The 20,860-nt window shown below is 43.1% G+C and overlaps 2 pseudogenes; one reads left to right on the top strand and one right to left on the bottom strand.

Moving 5' to 3' along the window:
* Window positions 1–238: 238 nt before the first annotated feature.
* On the top strand, window positions 239–17,527 carry LOC146575196 (protein cramped-like; annotated as a pseudogene).
* On the bottom strand, window positions 17,476–20,781 carry LOC146575197 (peroxisomal reductase activating PPAR-gamma-like; annotated as a pseudogene).
* Between the last annotated feature and the right edge of the window lie 79 nt (window positions 20,782–20,860).

The following is a 20,860-nucleotide window of genomic DNA, read 5'->3' on the forward strand; positions in this document are numbered from 1 at the left end:
ACGCATTTCCTGATAAATCCGCAGACTGAGTCTGTGTACTCGTCAATGTCCCTAGCAGCCACGTGAAACATTTCCCAGTCCGCGTGATCAAAACAGCACCGCCCTCCGGGTTGGAGCTTCCTGTTTCAGCTTCTGCCTGTAGGCGGGCAGGAGCAGGATGGAGCGGTGATCTGATTGGCCGAATGGGGTGCGGGGGAGGGCTTTGTACGCATCCCGGAAAGAGATGTAGCAGTGGTCGAGTAGCCGGTCTCCACGAGTGTTAAAATGGATGTGTTGGTGGAGTTTGGGTGAGACTTTCTTCAGGTTTCCCTTATTAAAGTCTCCGGCTGTGATAAACGCTGCCTCTGGGTGTGCGGTTTCCTCACTGCTGATCGCGCTGTACAGTTCCCTGAGTGCTCGGTCAGTGTCGGCTTGTGGGGGAATGTAAACAGCCGTAATAATCACTGCTGTAAATTCCCTCGGTAGCCAGAATGGCCGGCACTTAATCATCAGGTACTCCAGGTCCGGTGAGGTCCAGGTCCACTTATGCTTACTCCAAGCACCGCTGCGAGTTTGGCCGTCAGTGTCAGTTTTCGGATTCGCCTGCTGAGCTGCTGGTGGAGATCCACCCGGACCCAGTGGCGTGTCTAGAAAATTTTTGTTGGGGGGCCAGGTAGGGGCACAGATTTGGAGAAGGGTGGCAGATGTAATTGGCAGATAATGTTTTTAAAAAAAAAATCTACCAACCGTTAACCATAATTCAATAATCCTATAAACCTAATAACCGAATGCGCTTTTAATTCTTATTAGAATGAGATTTTAACCACTATGGTGCAAAGTTTTTAGATACTGCGTTGATAAAGTACAAGAGATACAATCAGTGCTTTGTCAGTGTTTACTCAGCATTCAAGGACAGCAATATTTGCATAATATTTTTACTGACATATAGTGCACATATGTTTTGGGCAAAAACATTTTTGAATATTAAAATACGAACATTTGTAACAAAGAATTGACAAATTAGCCAATGCCAATGCAAAACCAATGCCTATTAAAAAAAAGAAGATAATCTTCTCACAAACTGGTGTTTGATTTTGAAACAGGAAAAAAGTGGGGAAACAACTGAAAAGACTAACATTTGAATAAAACCTGAAAGCAAGTAAATACTTTCTATGCTGCCTTATGGTAAACTTTGGTAATATTGATCAAGAACAACACTGGCTGATGATGAAATACAGTCAGCTGGCATGGTGACACTGCCAGTATTAACCTGCAGGGCTGGACTGGGACAGAAAATCAGGCATTTTGACTAGAGACCGGCCCACCAGGTATTAAAGCCATAAAGACTTTGACTGAAAACAAATGCTGTTGTGACAGTGATGTACACTGTCTTGTTGGTATATGTATGATTTCTATACATTTTACGTCAGATAAAAACTTTGGTTGTAAGATTTAGATAATTATTTAATAAAAGCTAGATATTTTAAATGAGAATAAGAAAGAAAAGTATTTCTTTGTGCCCCACCTTTCCCTGTTAATGCCCTACCTGGCCCCCTGGCAAAACTTTCCTAGATCCACCCCTGCACAGTTGCCAGCTGTCAGCTACATAAAAAAGGATCCTGGTGTTATTTGTGTCTCAGAAACAGTTCATAACTTCCCTTCAACTCATTCATGTGAACTAAAAGGTAAACCTGTTTCTCCATCACCTGTTCAGCTCTGATGATTCAGTAAGGACATCTCCTGGTTTCATCTTCATGTTTCCCTCTCACCACATATCCAAACCGATATCATGACCAGCAGCTTTTACAGCTGTGACTCCAGCAAACATCAGCTGATACTAGAAAGTAATATCAAATAAATTCTAACAACAGCTGATCAAGCTTAAATGTGCTGCTGTTGTTTAGCGCGACATCTGCTGGTTTCCTCTTTCTGGCGCAAAGTGGGCGATAAATAAACAAGGGAGAAAAGCCAATCAGCTGATCATTGATCAGTTTCATGATTGAAGTAGCAACAGGAGAGGCAGGGGAGAGGATGAGAGGAGAAGAGGCAGCTGTGCAGCGTAACGACAGAATAACTCCAGCTTTGTGTCTTTTTTTCATTATAGCGAAAGTCCGGGACAAACTGTGTTCCTTCTCAGCTCAATACGAAACGTGTAATATTTTCTCTGAATGAGGGACCATTCCATTTTTTTAAAGAGCCGTTGGCAACTCTACTAACTAACCTTATGAATAAAATAAAGTTCACTATCAGTAACGTCATAGCACCCACCCAGCTGTATATAAACTCTGTCAAGCTGGCTAGAACCAGTACTAGTTATTGCAACTGAGGGTAAAAAGTCAGCACAACGAAAATAAACTCCACCTAAACTTGGTTTATATCTGACCCAGATAGACTGCAGGTCATAACTTCTTACCTGAAGTTCAGTTCACCTGACACTCGGACTGGCGGTGTTCCAGATCTACTGGCGTTTAGATCAACTGGCGTTGGTCGAACAGATGTGTGGCAGTCTTGCGTTTCAGGAGCTGCTACCGACAAACCAGCAAAAAAACGCCAAATGTGTCATCTGTGACACTTGTGAGGTTATCTCAAACACACTCCGTCAGTCTTGATGCTGTTGAACAACAAAATGTTTAAAATGTGGCGAGTTTATCTGGTGATATCCTCATTCGCGACGCGATCGCGAAAACAGCAAACAATTAACACCACGCCGATGTTGTTCACAGGACAGCAAGAGTAAACGATCGGGAGACTCTTGTCGTCGTTATCGTTCCGCTCGCACGGTTTATTTCTCCGATTTCAGCGTTTTTGCTTCACAACTACAGCGAGCAGTTTACTTTGTGCACTAACATGGAGTCGAGTCAACCAGCGCCACCTCTGGCCAAGTGCCACAGCCTACAGCCAGATCAACCTGTGACACACATCTGCACCACGTTTGAATTCGTGTCATGCACATTTGTACCTTTCAACTGTGTCTGTTTAAATCACGGGCTTAAAATGGACCTGATATCAGGACAGGAAAGGGACATTACTGAACAGGGTTGCTTACAGTTCTTTTGTCTTTTTTCTTATTATTTTCTTTTGGGACTATATAGGAAATTGGACTAGAATGATGTTGCAGTTTTCAGCCAATCATTTCATTGACCCACAGATTTAGCCTAGGCTACCTTTGTTTTGTTTTTTTTATCACCCCCATTTTACAACAAATACCAGTAAAGCAGAGGTTGTAATTTATTTGCCATTATTCAGTTTTGGTTTTGCAAATAATCTGAATGAGCCTCTGTAGTAACTCAGAGGGTGACTGATATCAGGAACTTTCTAAACAATGAATCAAAGCTAGAGATGACTTAAGGCTTTCAGGATGACTTTTAAACACAATGAAGGATTCCCCTGTAGGCTACCAATCACTAATAGTATTGTATTTGCTAAGTGTGAGCTGGTTGGTGTCAGTTTATCTATGCAGACAAGGCATTACCTCCTGGGTTTCCACACTACCTGTCCCTCTGGAGGCACAGACAGCTTTGGGTGGGGCTGAGACTTAGTAAGGTGGTGGTGGTTTTTGAGTTTGTTAATGAGGCTATGCCACCCAGTAATCTGTGTGTTCCTCATTGAAAAGTGGAATTTATTTGGAAAAATATTTCAGTACATTATACATCTGTGATTTTAATTTGTACATTTTTCCTTTTAAAATTGCTTTGTCCACAAAACAGCAGCCATTGATCAGATCAGAAACAATATTATTTACTTGTGTATCCTTTGACAGGTATGACTGGTGGATTTTTGTTGTTTGAAACAGAAAAGCTCTGATTGTGTCAGAAACTATATTTAGATTGAGCACAAACGTTTGACTGTCTGACTAAGAAAGCCTCACTTATTTTTATGTGATGCTATATCGGTGCACTTCTATTTTGAAGGCGACACATCTAGGTTATTGTCTGTGAGCCAGTCACATGCTTGTGTTTGTAAATTAACACCCATTTGGGCTAAAAAAAAACAAAAAAAACAACACTTTTTTTTCTTTATTTATTTTTTTTTATAATGTAGCACAGTACTGCAACAGCAACTCTCTGGGTGCTCCTGCTAATGTCTCCTGGTGTTGTGCACAGTACTGGGCCAGAAAACTTGGCCAGTGGAGCCCACCATGAGTTGGTTTTGGAACTGTGTAATGTAGACCTGACCATAGGGACTGATTGCTTTTCCTGTCTCCTTGCCAGAGCTTAACCACAGAGAGGGAAGCTCTGCAGGTTCTGTGCGCTGTAATGGCAGTGGGTGGCTTTGTGTGCATGTATTTTAACATCTCGCAAATCACACACCTCAGATCAACCTTTTTTCGTTATGACATAAAAAACAGCCAGGGTGGTGAGCTGATATTTAAGTTGTGCCTTTCCTCTGAATGTTTCTGTGTTAAAACAGGGGCAGAGAATGGCTCCTCTTCCCAGGGTGTGGTGGGGCAGACCGGGCCTGTGGTCAGCTCCACGGGGGGAGTATCCAAGACCTCCAAGGGCCAAGGGTCTACAGAGAAGGAAGAACAAGCTGGTAACCAGAAAAGAGCCCGTCGGCAGTGGGAATCCTGGAGCGCCGAGGACAAAAACAGCTTTTTTGAGGGTCTTTATGAGGTAAAGCTTGCAACAACCTTTTACCAAGTTAAAAGTTTACCATGTGTAGATCTTTTGACGTCGTAGATTCACGGCTGCCCTCCTTTGTTCCCAGCACGGGAAGGATTTTGAGGCCATCCAGAACAACATTGCAATGAAGTACAAGAAGAGAGGCAAGCCAGCAAATATGGTGAAGAACAAGGAACAGGTCCGCCACTTTTACTACCGAACTTGGCACAAGATCTCCAAACACATCGACTTCGCTAACGGTGAGTTGCTTTTTTTCTCTCTCTCTTAATTCACCTTGGAATTTTTGATCCCCAAATATGAAGTTTGTACACTGTAATGACTTTATCGAATGACGCCTCATAAAAATGTGTACAACTCATACAACAAGGTGATGTCTTAGGCTGATCTTAATTGGTTTATTTTAGGTTTGTGTTTAGTTGTTTCAGTTATGCTACTTACTGCAGACACTGTGAATGAGAAGTAAAGAAGAGATGCTGTTAAACAGCCACATATATTATTATTTTTTCCTACAACAGAACTCACACTGACATTTTTGTTTTTTAGCAAGCAAAACATATGTTAAAGAAGTTCACCAGATAAGCTGGAGCTCTTTTCCCCTACAAAAAGCACCCAGTGTTACTCTCATGTTATCTTTATGTAGCACGCACAGGCCTCCACCAGTGTTGTGACTTGTGCTTCCTTTCCTTCTCAGTGTACTCCAGGGTGTTAAAGAAATCTTCTCAAGAACTGTACGGCCTCATCTGCTACGCCGAGCTTCGCAAAAAAGTTGGAGGATGTAAGTGAGGGCTGTGAAAGCGCTTGGATGCAATGTAGACTGCGTGTGTTTTGCTGTTTGTTCTGCTGGTTGTGGACACAGGGGATGTGATTAAACTCCAGATGATCCCTGTGGCTCGGGGCAGTTGCCCCTGAGGAGCATGTCTTAACTAGCTGTCTTGTGTTTTGTCTTTGACAGTGATGGATGATAAGAATGTGGCAAAGCTGAACGAACTCATCCAGCAAGGGTAAGTCTGTGGCAGAAGCTTTGGCTAGTGGGTTTACGTACACATCTGGGATTGTGATACTTTAAACTGATGCACTAGATCACATTTGGAAAGATACAGATTAGCACTTTGCTAGTATGAAAAACAAATCTGAGGGCTGAGTTGACAGTATGTAGTCAGATGCTTTCTCTGTGGCACGGCAAGGTTTAGAGCTTACAACATATATGAATAAAGATTCTTCTGTTCCACCAGGGCCACCACCGTGCGCTCTAAGGGGAGGAACCTGCGGATCAAAGCTCCAATGTGCCGAGCGTTGAAGAAACTTTGTGATCCAGATGGTGAGTATGAGCCTGCAGAAACCCAGCACACGCGTTACAGAACAAGCACTGAAAACCTCACTGATGGTGAGACTGGGGGGTTCACGGGGGCGGGGCTTTTTTACAAAAACCATGGCATCAAGTGGGCTGGTGGTGTTTCCATGGTAACTTTGGGTGCAAAGTGAGGAGGATGAAGGAGATGACTGTTCTGACCAGCTGTCATCAACCCCTCTGCTCAATAACACCCACTCATCACACTTACTGAAAATATTTGCTTTCATCAAGGGTAGAAAAAGACTGTCTCTTGTCATTGTTGTATGTAAATCTGTGAATGGATCCCACCGAGATTGATGGCTGCCTTTTCATTTTGTCGTGGTTGATTAAGTGAGAGAGCATAGTTGAGTTTATAGGTTTTGGGCTTTTCTTATAGTGGCTGAATCTGTAATTTTGTGTCCTGCAGGAGTGAGTGATGAAGAGGACCAGAAGCCGGTGCGTCTGCCCTTGAAGGTGGCAGTGGAGCTCCAGCCACGCAGTAACCACTCCTGGGCCCGAGTTCAGAGTCTTGCCCACAACCCTCGCCTCAGGTCTGACATGGATAAGAACCACAATATATTTTCAAAAGCATAACATCCAAGAGTCGGAGAGATGTCATACCTTCATTAATTCATTTTCTATTATTATTTTATTTATTTATTTTATTAGTTCAAGCCATGGTGATGCAACAAAGCCTGAGCTAATTTAAGAACCTCTTCTTGGCTTCAGACTGCTTATTTCAGTTTGATGGTTTGCATGTTTTCCACCGTTTTCTGGGTCAGCTCTTTTTTTTTTTTTTTTTTTTTTTTTGTGCAAATTAAATATGTGTGTATATGTTTTTTTTTTAAGCTAACTCGTGAAATTTGAAAAGTGTAAACACCCTCAGACATGATGCTGTTCAAAGTTTAAACTCTATTTCTTTCATTTTTAATTTTTGTTCTCAGTTCAGTTTTCAGTTAGTGTTCAGACTGGGTTTGCTTCTTTTGAGGTTCAGTTTCGTTTTTACTGGTTTCAGTGTTAGGGGTTTTTTTTGTTTTTTTGTTTAATTATTATGATAATAAGGGTTATTTATCATGGGTAGGTTGAAGAAGGGTAAAGACTTTGTGAAAATGGCTGAATTACAGCAATGTCAGTATGCATTTGTTTGCAAACGTGACAAAACAAATATAGTAAAACTATACATTAATGAACATTTCTGTTTTATTTTAGTTATTTTTGGAGCACGTAGTTGGCGTTTTGATTTTTCCCACACAGGATTATTTCGGTTTTAGAAAACTCTATTAAATTTGATCCACAGTAGTCTAAGTGTAAAATGTAGAAGTAGTTTATGTCAGACGTATTCGACCTGGTAGTGTTGTATTTTGCAAAGTTGACATCAAATGTTTTTTCTGTTTTCTCAGGATGGTGGTGGAGCTCCACAGGAAAGTTTCCAGCCTCATAGAGTATCTGAAACAGAAGTGGGCTTATCATGACCAGTGGATTGTATCCTTTTTAAAAAAAACATTACAGTGCAATATGTATGCAAAACTCTTCAGAGTGTTTTTCATTCCTAGTGTACATATTAGAAATGTACTGCTCTAACATGCTGCTTTCTGGGGCATATACAGTGGGGCAAAAAAGTATTTAGTCAGCCACCGATTGTGCAAGTTCCCCCACCTAAAATGATGACAGAGGTCAGTAATTTGTACCAGAGGTACACTTCAACTGTGAGAGACAGAATGTGGAAAAAAAAAAAATCCATGAATCCACATGGTAGGATTTGTAAAGAATTTATTCGTAAATCAGGGTGGAAAATAAGTATTTGGTCAATAACAAAAATACAACTCAATACTTTGTAACATAACCTTTGTTGGCAATAACAGAGGTCAAACGTTTACTATAGGTCTTTACCAGGTTTGCACACACAGTAGCTGGTATTTTGGCCCATTCCTCCATGCAGATCTTCTCGAGAGCAGTGATGTTTTGGGGCTGTCGCCGAGCAACACGGACTTTCAACTCCCGCCACAGATTTTCTATGGGGTTGAGGTCTGGAGACTGGCTAGGCCACTCCAGGACTTTCAAATGCTTCTTACGGAGCCACTCCTTTGTTGCCCGGGCGGTGTGTTTTGGATCATTGTCATGTTGGAAGACCCAGCCTCGTTTCATCTTCAAAGTTCTCACTGATGGAAGGAGGTTTTGGCTCAAAATCTCACGATACATGGCCCCATTCATTCTGTCCTTAACACGGATCAGTCGTCCTGTCCCCTTGGCAGAAAAACAGCCCCATAGCATGATGTTTCCACCCCCATGCTTCACAGTAGGTATGGTGTTCTTGGGATGCAACTCAGTATTCTTCTTCCTCCAAACACGACGAGTTGAGTTTATACCAAAAAGTTCTACTTTGGTTTCATCTGACCACATGACATTCTCCCAATCCTCTGCTGTATCATCCATGTGCTCTCTGGCAAACTTCAGACGGGCCTGGACATGCACTGGCTTCAGCAGCGGACCACGTCTGGCACTGCGGGATTTGATTCCCTGCCGTTGTAGTGTGTTACTGATGGTGACCTTTGTTACTTTGGTCCCAGCTCTCTGCAGGTCATTCACCAGGTCCCCCCGTGTGGTTCTGGGATCTTTGCTCACCGTTCTCATGATCATTTTGACCCCACGGGATGAGATCTTGCGTGGAGCCCCAGATCGAGGGAGATTATCAGTGGTCTTGTATGTCTTCCATTTTCTGATGATTGCTCCCACAGTTGATTTTTTCACACCAAGCTGCTTGCCTATTGTAGATTCACTCTTCCCAGTCTGGTGCAGGTCTACAATACTTTTCCTGGTGTCCTTCGAAAGCTCTTTGGTCTTGGCCATAGCGGAGTTTGGAGTCTGACTGTTTGAGGCTGTGGACAGGTGTCTTTTATACAGATGAGTTCAAACAGGTGCCATTCATACAGGTAACGAGTGGGGGGACAGAAAAGCGTCTTACAGAAGACGTTACAGGTCTGTGAGAGCCAGAGATTTTCCTTGTTTGAGGTGACCAAATACTTATTTTCCACCCTGATTTACAAATAAATTCTTTACAAATCCTACCATGTGAATTCATGGATTTTTTTTTTTTCCACATTCTGTCTCTCACAGTTGAAGTGTACCTCTGGTGCAAATTACTGACCTCTGTCATCATTTTAAGTGGGGGAACTTGCACAATCGGTGGCTGACTAAATACTTTTTTGCCCCACTGTACCAGCTTGTGTCGAATATAAACTGGTCCTTAACTTTGAAAACTCAGCTTAAGAGTCTCATGGAGAGAGAGGCTCTAGAAGGCAACCAGACCAGCACAGCCTCTCCCAGCATAACTCAGAAGGAAGAACTTTTTCTTTTTCCAGCTGAGAGCTGCACATTGACTACACTGCCTGGGGTGGCACGTGTGGTTCACTCCAAAGCGTCCTGCACTGTCCATTGGATCGAGAGTGGCAAGAGCCGACCTAATGCCAAGGAGTTGCCAGCTGCCCAGATCCTGGGCATCCATGCAGCTCCACAACCTCGAACTGGCAGCAAATCTGGGCGGGGAAGCGCTGCTGTTGCTGGTGCTTCACTGACTATAACGGGTGATGCTCGTCGAACTGAAACCCCCAACCCTGATCCATCAGCAGACAGTTCTGCAAAGGTAGAGGAGAAGAGACTTCAGTCCCCTTGTGTCCCAGTTTCCTCTCAGCTGACTGTCAGAGAAGAGGGAGATGGGATGGGATCTTCTGATCCAGGAAAGGCCTGCACTGGCGTTGAGGTCAGTGGTGGTTTAGCCATGACCAGAAGCACGGACAGGTCATGTAGTGGTGCCGATGGCTCCGCTGAGCAGTACAAAGAGGAGCAGAGCACCAGCGCGTCTTCCTCGGAGGCAAATCAGCCTCCTTCAGTCAAACCTCCAGTGACTGGCTCAGACGAAGCCGTGTCGCAAGCTTCCCCACCAGCGACCAAAGAACGGGTCGTTGAGCAGATCAGAGAGGAAGGCTGGAGCGCCCGTGACGCAGAGAACGTCACCCTGGCCGAGCTGTACCTGATGTTTGGGAAGCCAGGCAAGCTGCAGCTGGAGTACGAGTGGCAGCCGGTCACAGCTCCACCCAGCAACTCAGAAGAGGGACAAGCCTCAGTGCAGCCAAAGCCCGACAGGACAAATCGAGTTTTGCGCTGCTTACTCAAGCTGGTTTCCACTGAAGTCAACCCCAAACCTCTGGTAAGTTTTCCCTTTTCTGTCTTCCAAGATTGTGGCCTGGTGTGTTGTTTAAATTACAAGTTGAAAAGATGAAAAATGTGTAATTATCAGTGGCATTAAGGCTTAAAATTAAACATTTTTAAGATGCAGCAGTGTGAAGAGTTTATATTCCGTACAAAGCCAGCTGATGAAAAACATGTTACTGGTTATGTACTATGAACACCACAGGTTTTTTTTTTTGTTTGGTTTTTTTTTGTCTTTTTCAATGAAAGTGCTATTTCGAGATAGGAGCATATCATGTGTCTTTTCCTTCAGGCTCCAGAGCTGTGCTCCACAGCCACATCACCCCTCAAGACCTATCAGGAGGAGCAAAACCAGGTCCTCACACCTCCGGCGAAGGGTCCTGTTGCAGGCGCCCGTAGCCCCAGCTGTGGGCGGCCGCAGGCGTCTTTGCGCATGCCCAAGTTACAGCTGCCAAGTGCTGGAGGTATTTATGTCTCTCTCCTGCTGGCTTTTGTGATAAAGTCTTTTCTGTACTTACAGTGCTGTAGTTATTAAACAGCGAGAAGTAATTATGCAGCACCGATGCTTCCTCTTTAGAAGTTGTCTTCAAATAGCTGCCTTTCCTGATGTGGCACCACATCTGTTTCAATCCTGTTCAGGTGGGCGCAACCTTACCCGCTCTCTGCTGGGTTCTACTGCAGTTGGCGAATCAGAAAGCAGCGTGTTCGCAGTACCCACCACGCTGCCACCCAACAGCTCACGGCACAACCGAATGTTCTCCCCTAACAAAGAGGCAGAGCTAGCCTTCAGACAGCAGCTCGACTCGATCAGTGTAAGCCAGAATAATGCATCATTTTTTGTTTATGCCAACTGTACAGAGACATAATTCATGTATTAACGAGCATTAATATGTGCTTTTTTCTTTTCTTTTTCTCACAGATGCAGTCAGATCTTTTCCTTTCTAGACAGAGAAAACCTCGGAACAGACAACTTCGCAAACCACTTGTAGTTCAGGTGAGAGCAAGATCATTATCCATTCATCAGTTCTGGGCTTGGTTGGGTGGAAGGCGGGTTTTCCTAAGTGTGTTTTTGTTTGGCCACTTCTTTCTCGTTCACAGCGAACACTGCTGCCCAGAACTACAGGAGACACTCCTCAACACGTCTGCTCCTTCTCCATCCTCTCCAACTCCTCTGCCACAGGTACTCCTCAGATGGCAGGACAGAACGATAGAATATGTCGTCAGCTGAGGCTGGAAATGTTTAGGGCGTAGTTTTACAGTATGCATTAATGAAATCACAGCTAAAAACGATTTCTCTTTCTCAGCAAGACCCTCTGGTAATTGTCTGCTCTCTCACTTCCTGTTTCTTCCTTCAGGAACTGGATCTTTCCGGCCGATCCATCCCCGACTAGCTCCTTCCTCTCGCTCTGTCCAAACTAAAACAACCCCAGCAACATCCAGCTCTGCGGGGGCCAGCCAGCTCTCTAGTATGGACTTCTTCTGTTATCTACTACATTTTTCTGTTTTATTGAAATATTGATAAACTCTACACCAAATATACTGCAAAAAAATTACATATTGTTGTTTTTATGGGGTCAACAACTTTGCTTTTATAAGCACCCAGTTTCACACCTTGGCTCAGGCGATTAGAGGATCATCAGGGGTCCTTTTGTCCCTCTGTGGGGGGATACTCCCACTAGGTTTAAATCTGGGACTCCCCACCATTTGACCTTAGAACTGAAGAAGCTTCTCGGATGAGAGGTGAAACGTCTTCAAGTAACTTAAAGAAGTCCAGATGCTTTTCTTTGTAAGCTCCTTTGACTACGATGACCTGGATGACTGAGAACCTTCACAGACATATTTTATAAAATTGCTTAAAAACATATTTAAGGTCCAAGTTGTATTTGTGTAAGATTCCTGTGTCAAAATCTAGAACTCTGAGAAGGTCAGTGACAGACAGTATTTCTGTGCAGACGACAGAAGCAAAAACATTTTTCCAGAAGACCTTGGACCATCCTTTTTTTTTTTTTTTCTTCCTGCTCTGCTCTTCACATGCTGTTGCTGTTGATGCTTATCAGGAGTGATATGACAAATCTCTCGTTTGCCTGAACTGTTAATACTTTCAGGTGCCATTGACCTGGCAGCTAAGTCTGCAGGCATCATCCCAGGCAGTCCCTGTCGGGAGGTGGATTCTTCCACTGTGGATAACAGCGCTCTTCTCGCCACCACTCCCATTGCTGATGCTGAGCCAGACTCTCAACTCCACCAGCAAAATGTTCCAGAGGTCAGAGACACACACACACACACACACACACACACACACACACACACACACACACGGACTAGAACCCTCCTTCATTTGATGTCTCCTCCTTGCCTGTGGCATTAGAATAAATGCTATTGCCCATTACCATCTTGGAGTGTTACATTTAAAACGGTCAGTTTTTGATTTATCTTACTTTAATGAAAGTTATTGCTCACTCTAATGATTTTCTGTTTATCTGTGCGGTGTAGGCCAGGTTTTGCATAATGTTTTTCTTTTTACTGTGCATCTGTCGTACAAGACTTCACAAATGATTTAGTAATTTTTATAGATTTTCTTTGTAGACATTATTCTTGCATACAGTTGTCATATTCATGATCACCTGTTTATTTGTCTGTTACGGTTTAAAAACAAGCTGCTCCAAACAGTTTGCCCTGATGGGATAAATAAAGCTGTTTGTATCGCCATCAGAGCGTTTCCTTGCTCACAGTGGACCTTTGTGAGGGAACACTTGGCTTAGTTAAAGGCAGTGAGTCTGCGTAACCTCATTTGTTTTCCAGTCGTAGCTGATCACCATTTGGTAAAGAAAATTGTCAGCTATGCTTGAATAAATGGTTTAAAAAAATGTGATGTGCTAAGTTAAATCGCTCTTTCCATAGAATGGCGTACCACCTCCGTCTCCTGGAGTCACCGGCGGGGGAGACTCACTCCTCTCTCCCCCGAGCGTTGCCTCGCTCCTTGATATCTCACTCCCAGGCCCTCCTGAAGAGGCTCTAACCCCCGGAGAACCTCAAACGCAGATCAGCGACTCCATCATCGAGCTTGCCATCAACTCCACACATTACGGTGCGTGCACGTGCAGACGTCTTACCCGAGCCATATTGACAAGAAACTGCTAAATAAAGCTTGATGATGTTTGTTTAGTGAAATGGAAAGTGAGAGTAGGTTAGAAAGGTTTTGTAATTACCACTGAGGTCAGCTTTGTGGCTCCACAGCATTAATTCCTCTGCAGGTTGTGGAAAAGAGTGCACGTTGACATCCAAGCAGCTAAACATCTGAGCCTGCTGAGTTTAATCGCTGATATCTCATTTCTGTTTGCCTGCTGCACTGCAGGTGAGGAGGCTGCTCTCTCTCCAGCCAAGCTGGGCAACAGCGACGGCTCCAAACTGCTGGCCTCGTCTCCCTCGCTCAGCCCATCCAGAGGCTGGATCCCTTCACCCAGCCACGACCCTCAGTGGTACCCCAGCGACTCGTCTGACTCCACACTGGGATGCCTCCTTTGTAAGAGTTTTTTTGCTTCCTTTCTCAAGAGTGTGCCAGAAGTTACATTTTAGGCCAAGAAGAACAGAATATTAAGTGGATGTATTTTTATCATTACTTCCCACTAAAAATGCTGCATACAGCAGCACGTGCAGTCAACATTTACAAAGATTTGTTTGTAAAATCCCCAATATTACTAACACAGCTGTATGATGAAAGGCCATTTACTCAGTCTTTTGCTCTTATTTTCCTTGCAGCCAGCATGGTCTCTCCTGATAAGGGCAGACGGACCACCCTAACCCCCACTGGCCCCTCCAGTGGCACAGCTCTACTCGGTCCTAGCCTCCTGGACTGCAATTCTCATGATTCTCATGATTCAATCCCGTGGCCTTCCTGATGTGGCAGAGGTAAGTAAATGCTTGTTGATTAAATGAAAGAAAGTTGTGACTGAGAAGCAACACTTGCCACAAACACAACACAGTCTGAATCTCAGCAACCAACATGTTATATGTTATTAATTAGTCTCTAAAATGTAAATGTAAAAACATCACTTCCCATTTTAAAAATAACCTGCATTTATATCCACTCTGAAAATGTGGTTCTTATCCCTTTTTGGATCTGTCCTGCTGTGCAAGTGGACTCTGACCCAGAGCCGGTTGTGTTAGGGACCACATGGTACCTTTTGGATAGATCAGCTTCTGGGCTGATCCACCAAATTTTAGGTGATTTTTAATGAAAAACTTGTTGAGTCACACCCTGAGATTCAGACACCATACCTTTTGAAATGCTGACAGCATTTAATATCTGAATCTCAGTCTGTGAACACGTTTCCATTTTTAGTGCTCTCTCTCGCTCTCTTGCGTGCTTTGATAGCGACTTTATGAAGAAATGAATCGGGAGTGTCAGTTAGCTGGTTCAGGTGTGGCAGGAGGGGATGAGGCAGAGAGAAGCTCTAAGTTTGTTAAAGATAACCTGCCAGTGAGCAGGTTTAGTTCAGATTGTGTTAAGTGATTCATCTCAGGGTTAACAAACGCAGACTTGTTAGCTTAAACCTGTTTCCTGGGATGGGGCCCAAACCTGCCTGGGAGGTGAATAGAGCCCGGTGACTGTTGCCTCCTGTGTTTGGACTAACACATCTGCTTTTTCAGTAAATAATTTAATTTCATTGACAGATATTGATGTGATGAACTTTTCCCCCCCTGCACTCTTGACCTAAAGTATGAAACTGTTCGAGGGATGTCTGGAAAAATCTTGTTTTTTGGGGGTTTTTTCTCCTTCTTGGATTTGCCCTTGTTGTCAGTCTGAAAGCTCTTTGGTGTTGCTTGCAGATGGATTCTCAGCTTGCTTGTATGATGAGTGAGAGCAGCATAGACTACATCGCTCGCTTCAATGATCTGGCTCAGGAGCTCGCCGTAACTGAGCCCTCCATTCCACCTCCCTGAGGAAGACTCCACCAAGCCATGGTCATCTGTACCTCTAATCTACAGCCAGTTCCAGGCATTTCCACAGTTCCAGGAGAGAGAGACACAAACTTCTGGGCCCACACTTGGAAGCAGTGACTACTGCTAGAAATTCAAAACCGATTTGCAGCCAGCAGCTGCAAATTACCCCAACTTTTACCACGTCTGGTTCTCACACCTGTCGATAAGCAGGCCATTCCTAAAAAGAGACCAAGGCAGAACTTTGCTCACCTAGAGCATCATGTTGTTGGTGACAAGAGGTACTGTAAGTGAGGAGAGGAGAGGTTTCCTCTCTGTCTTCTCCCTGTTTGGAGAAAGAAGACTGGGGAGAAAGGCCAACCCCATCCCCCCTCAAAGCCATCCATGGCCTGTTTGTAAAAGTGCAATAATAGGTGGTCAACCGTGACCATTGTTCAAAAGCGAGTTGCGTTGGTTTCACTGAACTGTTCTCTAAGGAACAATTCCCTTTAAATACAAACACTTTAGATAAAACAAATGAGTTTACAAAGATACAACCTCATGTACAGGAAAATACTATGCCATATCCGAACAAAATATCTGATCTTTCATGTCTCTTCCTGCTCTCGGTGTGTGAGTGCATGAATGTATCTGTGTGTGCGTGTGTATTAAAGGCTGTAAGGCTGACCGCTCAAAATGTGCAGTTCAGATCATCAGCTGGTGGCAAACAGCCACTGGACTGTGATTTTTATTAAAAGTAATGTCGGTGAGAAAGAGATACTTGGCATAGTTCAGTAGCAAAAGTGGAACAAAACAAAGTGATGTGTAGAAGTTCATTTTTCCTGTTGGCCTCCTTTTTTCTTTTCTTTTTGTTCCTCATCTCTTATGAGTTCAGGTGTTACAGATTGTGTTGTAGTCACACGTGTTTGGAATCGGGTTCTTCATTTCTCAAACCCACATTTAAAAAAAAACAAACAAAAAAAACAAAACAAAAAAAACAAACAAATACAAATAAAAAATGGCAGCTTGTTGGTTGACTCCACTTGGGTAGCTCCACAGATGCTGAAAATGTTATTGGAATTATTTTATTGTTGCATTCATTTCTCATTAGTTTTGTGTGCAGAGATGCAAGTTCAAATATTGGATTTTGTTGCATAAACAGGAATACCTTTTTAGATATTTAAGCCCTCTTCACACGTGTGGTATTTGGAGACTGAATCAGAATGTTTTAAAGAGTCTGTGCTGACAGTGCTTATAGCCACAAACAGCATAATGTGCGTAATGTACTGTTCTTCATGGTTGTTGCGTCTGAATGAAAGCCTTGAGGAACGTTCACATTAAAACGTTTCCTTTGACTCGGCGCTTTCCCAGCTCCTCATTCGCAAGCTGCAATAGGGAGAATTTCCCTCCTGTATTGTAGATGTGAGCGTGAATTGCACAGGAAGGTTTTAATGAAGGGAGATGAACAACTCAAAAAGATGCGCGTGAGCGGCAGCACTCTGATGCGTGCCTGTCTGTTAACATACATTCAGGCTTGCGCTGTTTTAAAAGGTGACCTATCCAGACCTGAAGCTGCCAGATCAACAGCAAGGAGGGCGTGTCTTTGTTTACTTTTGCTGTCGTTTTCAGTAACGCTGACACAACAGGTGGGCGCTCTCTTGCCGACGCCATCGATTACAAGGAAATCTAACAATGTTGCTCATTTACTTTCCTTAGTTCTGTTGCTTTCTTGCCGTCCTAATTAGTTCAAACAAATGAGCTGGCTGCAGCCACACATTCATTTTGTTTGACAAACTAGAATTATGAATGTCCTGGCTACTATTGAGTTCCCAGTAGAAATACACTCCATAAGAGCGAGCGGTTAATTTAATGAAACACTAAAGCCATAGTTGACTCCATTTATTTTAATTTTTGTTTTTTATTATATGCCCCCAAATTACTTTCCTCTGACTAGTGGATGCTAACAAAACACTATGACTAAAGAGTGGCTCTTGCATGTTACAGAAGCAGACATCGTTTCTCTGAATTTTTCATGCAGTACAGACTCATTGCCTTCACATTTAATTTGATCAACCAGCATCATCTCTATGCAGCTGTGTGAACCCGTTTGGTGTAAACTGTTAGACCTCTTTGTCATTCCACAAACGAGATTGTAAGACGATCTAACAAATGTAAGCGCTCCTGTGGTGTTAGTTTGTGAACATTTGGAAACGCTTGATCTTGTCACACTAGATGATTCTTAATAAGGAATCCTATTGAAGGATGTATTTGTACAAATGGAAATTCCAGTATTCACTGCGCTTTTGTAACATAATGTAAATCATTATTTGGACTATTTATTGTTAATATTTCTGAGACAAGTGTTTTTTCTGTTTTAATTTAAGGTGACATCCAAGAAAGGAGGAAAAAAAAATACTGTTTTCAGTTTGTAAAAGGTGTTTTATTCTGTGCATAAAGATAGTTATAAAAACCTGCCTGTTTTCTTGTATTCACTGTGTTTGGGGGATACACAGCAGTTCATATGCAAGCTTGTACAAAGTTCGGTCTTTGGCCTTGGGCTTGTTTCTGACAGGTTTGTCAGCTTCTCCAGAGATGGATGAGTGGTTTATCCGCACAGACTCCACACTGAATTCCTCGCTGCTCCCAATAAAAGTACAATCATGCTCCAATCCAGACGACACTTTAAAGTGACAAAGAATATTAGCCGGAAACAAAAACTCGACTGCACGTACGTGTGCTGAAGTGACTCATTTTCAGTGATGTGCTCTGCATACTGCATGGAAAATATGACCCAGAAACAGGTCGGGTGCTGCACCATTTTTCAATGAGAAATTGTTGGCAAACGTTGACTTTGTAACCACAGTAGATATTTTAAAGGAGAGTAAGTGACACAGTTGTGGGTAGACATTCTGCCAAAACATCAGACATGATTCCTTTACCACAGTTTGGTTTATTTAAGCTGTTCTGTTTGCATCAGGAGTCCCAAATTATGGAGTTCAAATTAAACCATCTCTTCTCACCAGCCTGCAAAATGTGATACTGCAGGCTTTTGCCAACAATTTTTGTTGTTTTTGGGTGGGAAGGGTAAAAGTTTCTCAGACATGACAGACAATATCAACATGTAAATTAGACATTAAACAATGAATAGTACAAAAACCCACTCCAGCTCTGTCCCAGATGTTATAAAACAGATCTCCTCATTTCCTCCAAAGTCTTGCTTATTTCAGGTCCTAGACCTCACCAGCTCGAACATCACTTATCCTTAGGTTTTTGCTCCTTTCGAGCGCGCGAGGACATGAGCTTGAAGAAAAGTGCAGGCCAGAGTGTGCGGAGGTATACTGCAGCAGTGGGCAGAGGGCCGGCCAAAACCACGTCTTTACTTTGCTGACGAACAGCCTTTAGGACTTCCCACGCCACGTCCCTGGGGTCCCAGCCCGTAGCTGTAGTTCTGTCCAACACTGAGCGGTAGTTGCAAAGACAAGAGACATGTTGCATCATTGATACAAGAGAGTACAGATTACTTCAATTAATTCAAATTACTTTTATTTATATAGTACCAAATCACAACAGCAGTTGCCTCGAGGTGCTTTTTAATGTAAGGTAAGAAAGACCCTACAATAACTTATAAATTACTCTGGTTATGTTGCTTCTTACTTTTATTATTTAGTTATAAAAATCCATTTGGCTTGTAGTCTTTTCCTTATGTAGTCAAAAAAAAAAATCAGTAAGAAAACACAAAATCCCAGCTGGCATCAAAGATCCACACACATTCCAACACCACCTTAATAACTCTGAGATTTATCACCTGTTACCAGCTGACTCTTAAAAATGCTGCTTTTGCTACTGTTACTCTTTTGTTCCATCCTCTCACTGCCTCACCTCCATACTTGGATCCATCTCCTGTGACAGCATTGATCGACAGGTTGGTTCAGATGTACCCGGGGCTGATCACAGTCACTGGGATCCCGTAGCGCTCCATCTCTGCCCGCAAGCAGTCGAAGTAGGCCTGGGTGGCGTGCTTGGACGCAGCATCTGACCAGCATGAGACAAATCAGAGGCTTGCTTTAGTTACCCTCCTCCTGCTGGCAAACTCATGTTGTGTTTGTTTGCATTAATCAAAGACGACTTACAGGCTGACCGGTAAGGAATGGCTATCTTCCCCTGGACGCTGCTAATCACTACAATATGGCCGCTGTGCCGGCGAACCATGGAAGGCAGGAGAGCTGTGGAGAGAGGAAAGAAATGAAAGAGAGAGGGCTGACTCATATTCATGATAATCTTCACCCAAATCTCTACATAAATGACTTATTAACTTCACATTTAGCTCGGCTCTTTCAACCACAAGCCAAAATAAATGAAAACATCCCGTACGCTGAAACCAACAAGATTAAACAAACCTTGTGTAAGAGCAACGGGCCCGAAGTAATTTGTCTCCATAACATCCCGCTGAACTGAAATGTGAGTCTCTAGTATATTGCCAAGGTAACTGATTCCAGCATTATTAATGAGGATGTCCACTTGTCCGTAACATTTCAGGATCTCTTCTGCAGCTCTCTCCACCGTGTCTGTTTTAGCCAGGTCGAAGACAACAGTACAGGGAGTGTGAATCTGGTGGATAACCAAAGCGAAACAAAACGACTCTTTACAAATGGATCCTTAGAGGCTAAGCTATAGTTCAGACAGACCAGACTTTATTGTGTTACTCCTTTGTGTGTATATACATACCAGTTTCTGTGTGTTTGCTGAACTCGCTGTTAGTTCTTGGACCACCTGCTGCAGGCGAGCTGCGTCACGTCCACACAAGCCGTGCACCTGCAGCGTGGAAGACCCGCGCAGACTCTACAATGCAGAATTCTCGTTGTAGATTAGTGAGCATAAAACAGGGGTGGGTGCAGAGAGCCACACCACTAAGCTGAACTCAAATCTGCTCAGTATCTCTTTAATTCTTACCAGGAGCACTTTATAAAACTGAAATAAGCATAGAAGAAAACTGCTAACATTTTTATCATGATATAATAAACATTCCCCAAAACAATTGTGCACAAAATGTCCATATTTTTGCAAAATTTAAAAGACTTAACTTTATTTTAAAATAAGTGCTATTGCTATTTTTAATTATTTTTTCTTGCTCAGCTACAGGAATCTAGTCCGTCTTGAGTTTCTACAAGTGCATCCAGTGAATCAACAGTGCAACAAACTGAAGTTAACGGTTTTAGTTACAACACCAACAGCATGGTTCACTGACTTGCACAACACCTTCTGCTGTACGATTCAGCGGGAAAAAAAAGCAATTTTACTTCTGGCTTCATTTCAGTCACTTTATCTTGCATCTGCTTTAAAAGTCCCACATTTTTCCCTGTCAGATTTTGACAGGTGTAAGTTGTTTACAAACAAACAAACCTTGGTAGTCCCTTTTACTGAGCCTGTGGCTGCTAAACTCTTTTCGTTGTCCCATGTAAAAAATTCATTAACAGGGCTGGGTCATCACAACTGTCATCCACAGCCACCAAGCACTCTTTGATAAACTCCTCAGAGGATGGCTTGTTTGAAATCACAAAGCTGGTCTTGCCTGCTCCATCCCTGGATGTGTGAGGCTTAGTGAAAAGTCCTGTTGCTTTTCGCAGATTTGCTAGCAACAGTCCAGCTCTTTTCTCTCTCTGTTTAGTCTCACAAAGGGGATTCAATCTGTAATCCATAAACAGAGCACTCTGCTCTCCACAAACTAAACACATGGCTTTACCTCTGACTTCAGTAATTAAATATTGAGAAGTCTACGTCCTGTTAAAAACTCTACACTCCGTAT

Source organism: Mchenga conophoros, linkage group LG4 (assembly GCF_057382185.1).
Source record: "Mchenga conophoros isolate Kocher_MC1m ecotype Shallow Benthic linkage group LG4, M_conophoros_male_GT1.1, whole genome shotgun sequence".
Lineage (NCBI taxonomy): Eukaryota > Metazoa > Chordata > Actinopteri > Cichliformes > Cichlidae > Mchenga > Mchenga conophoros.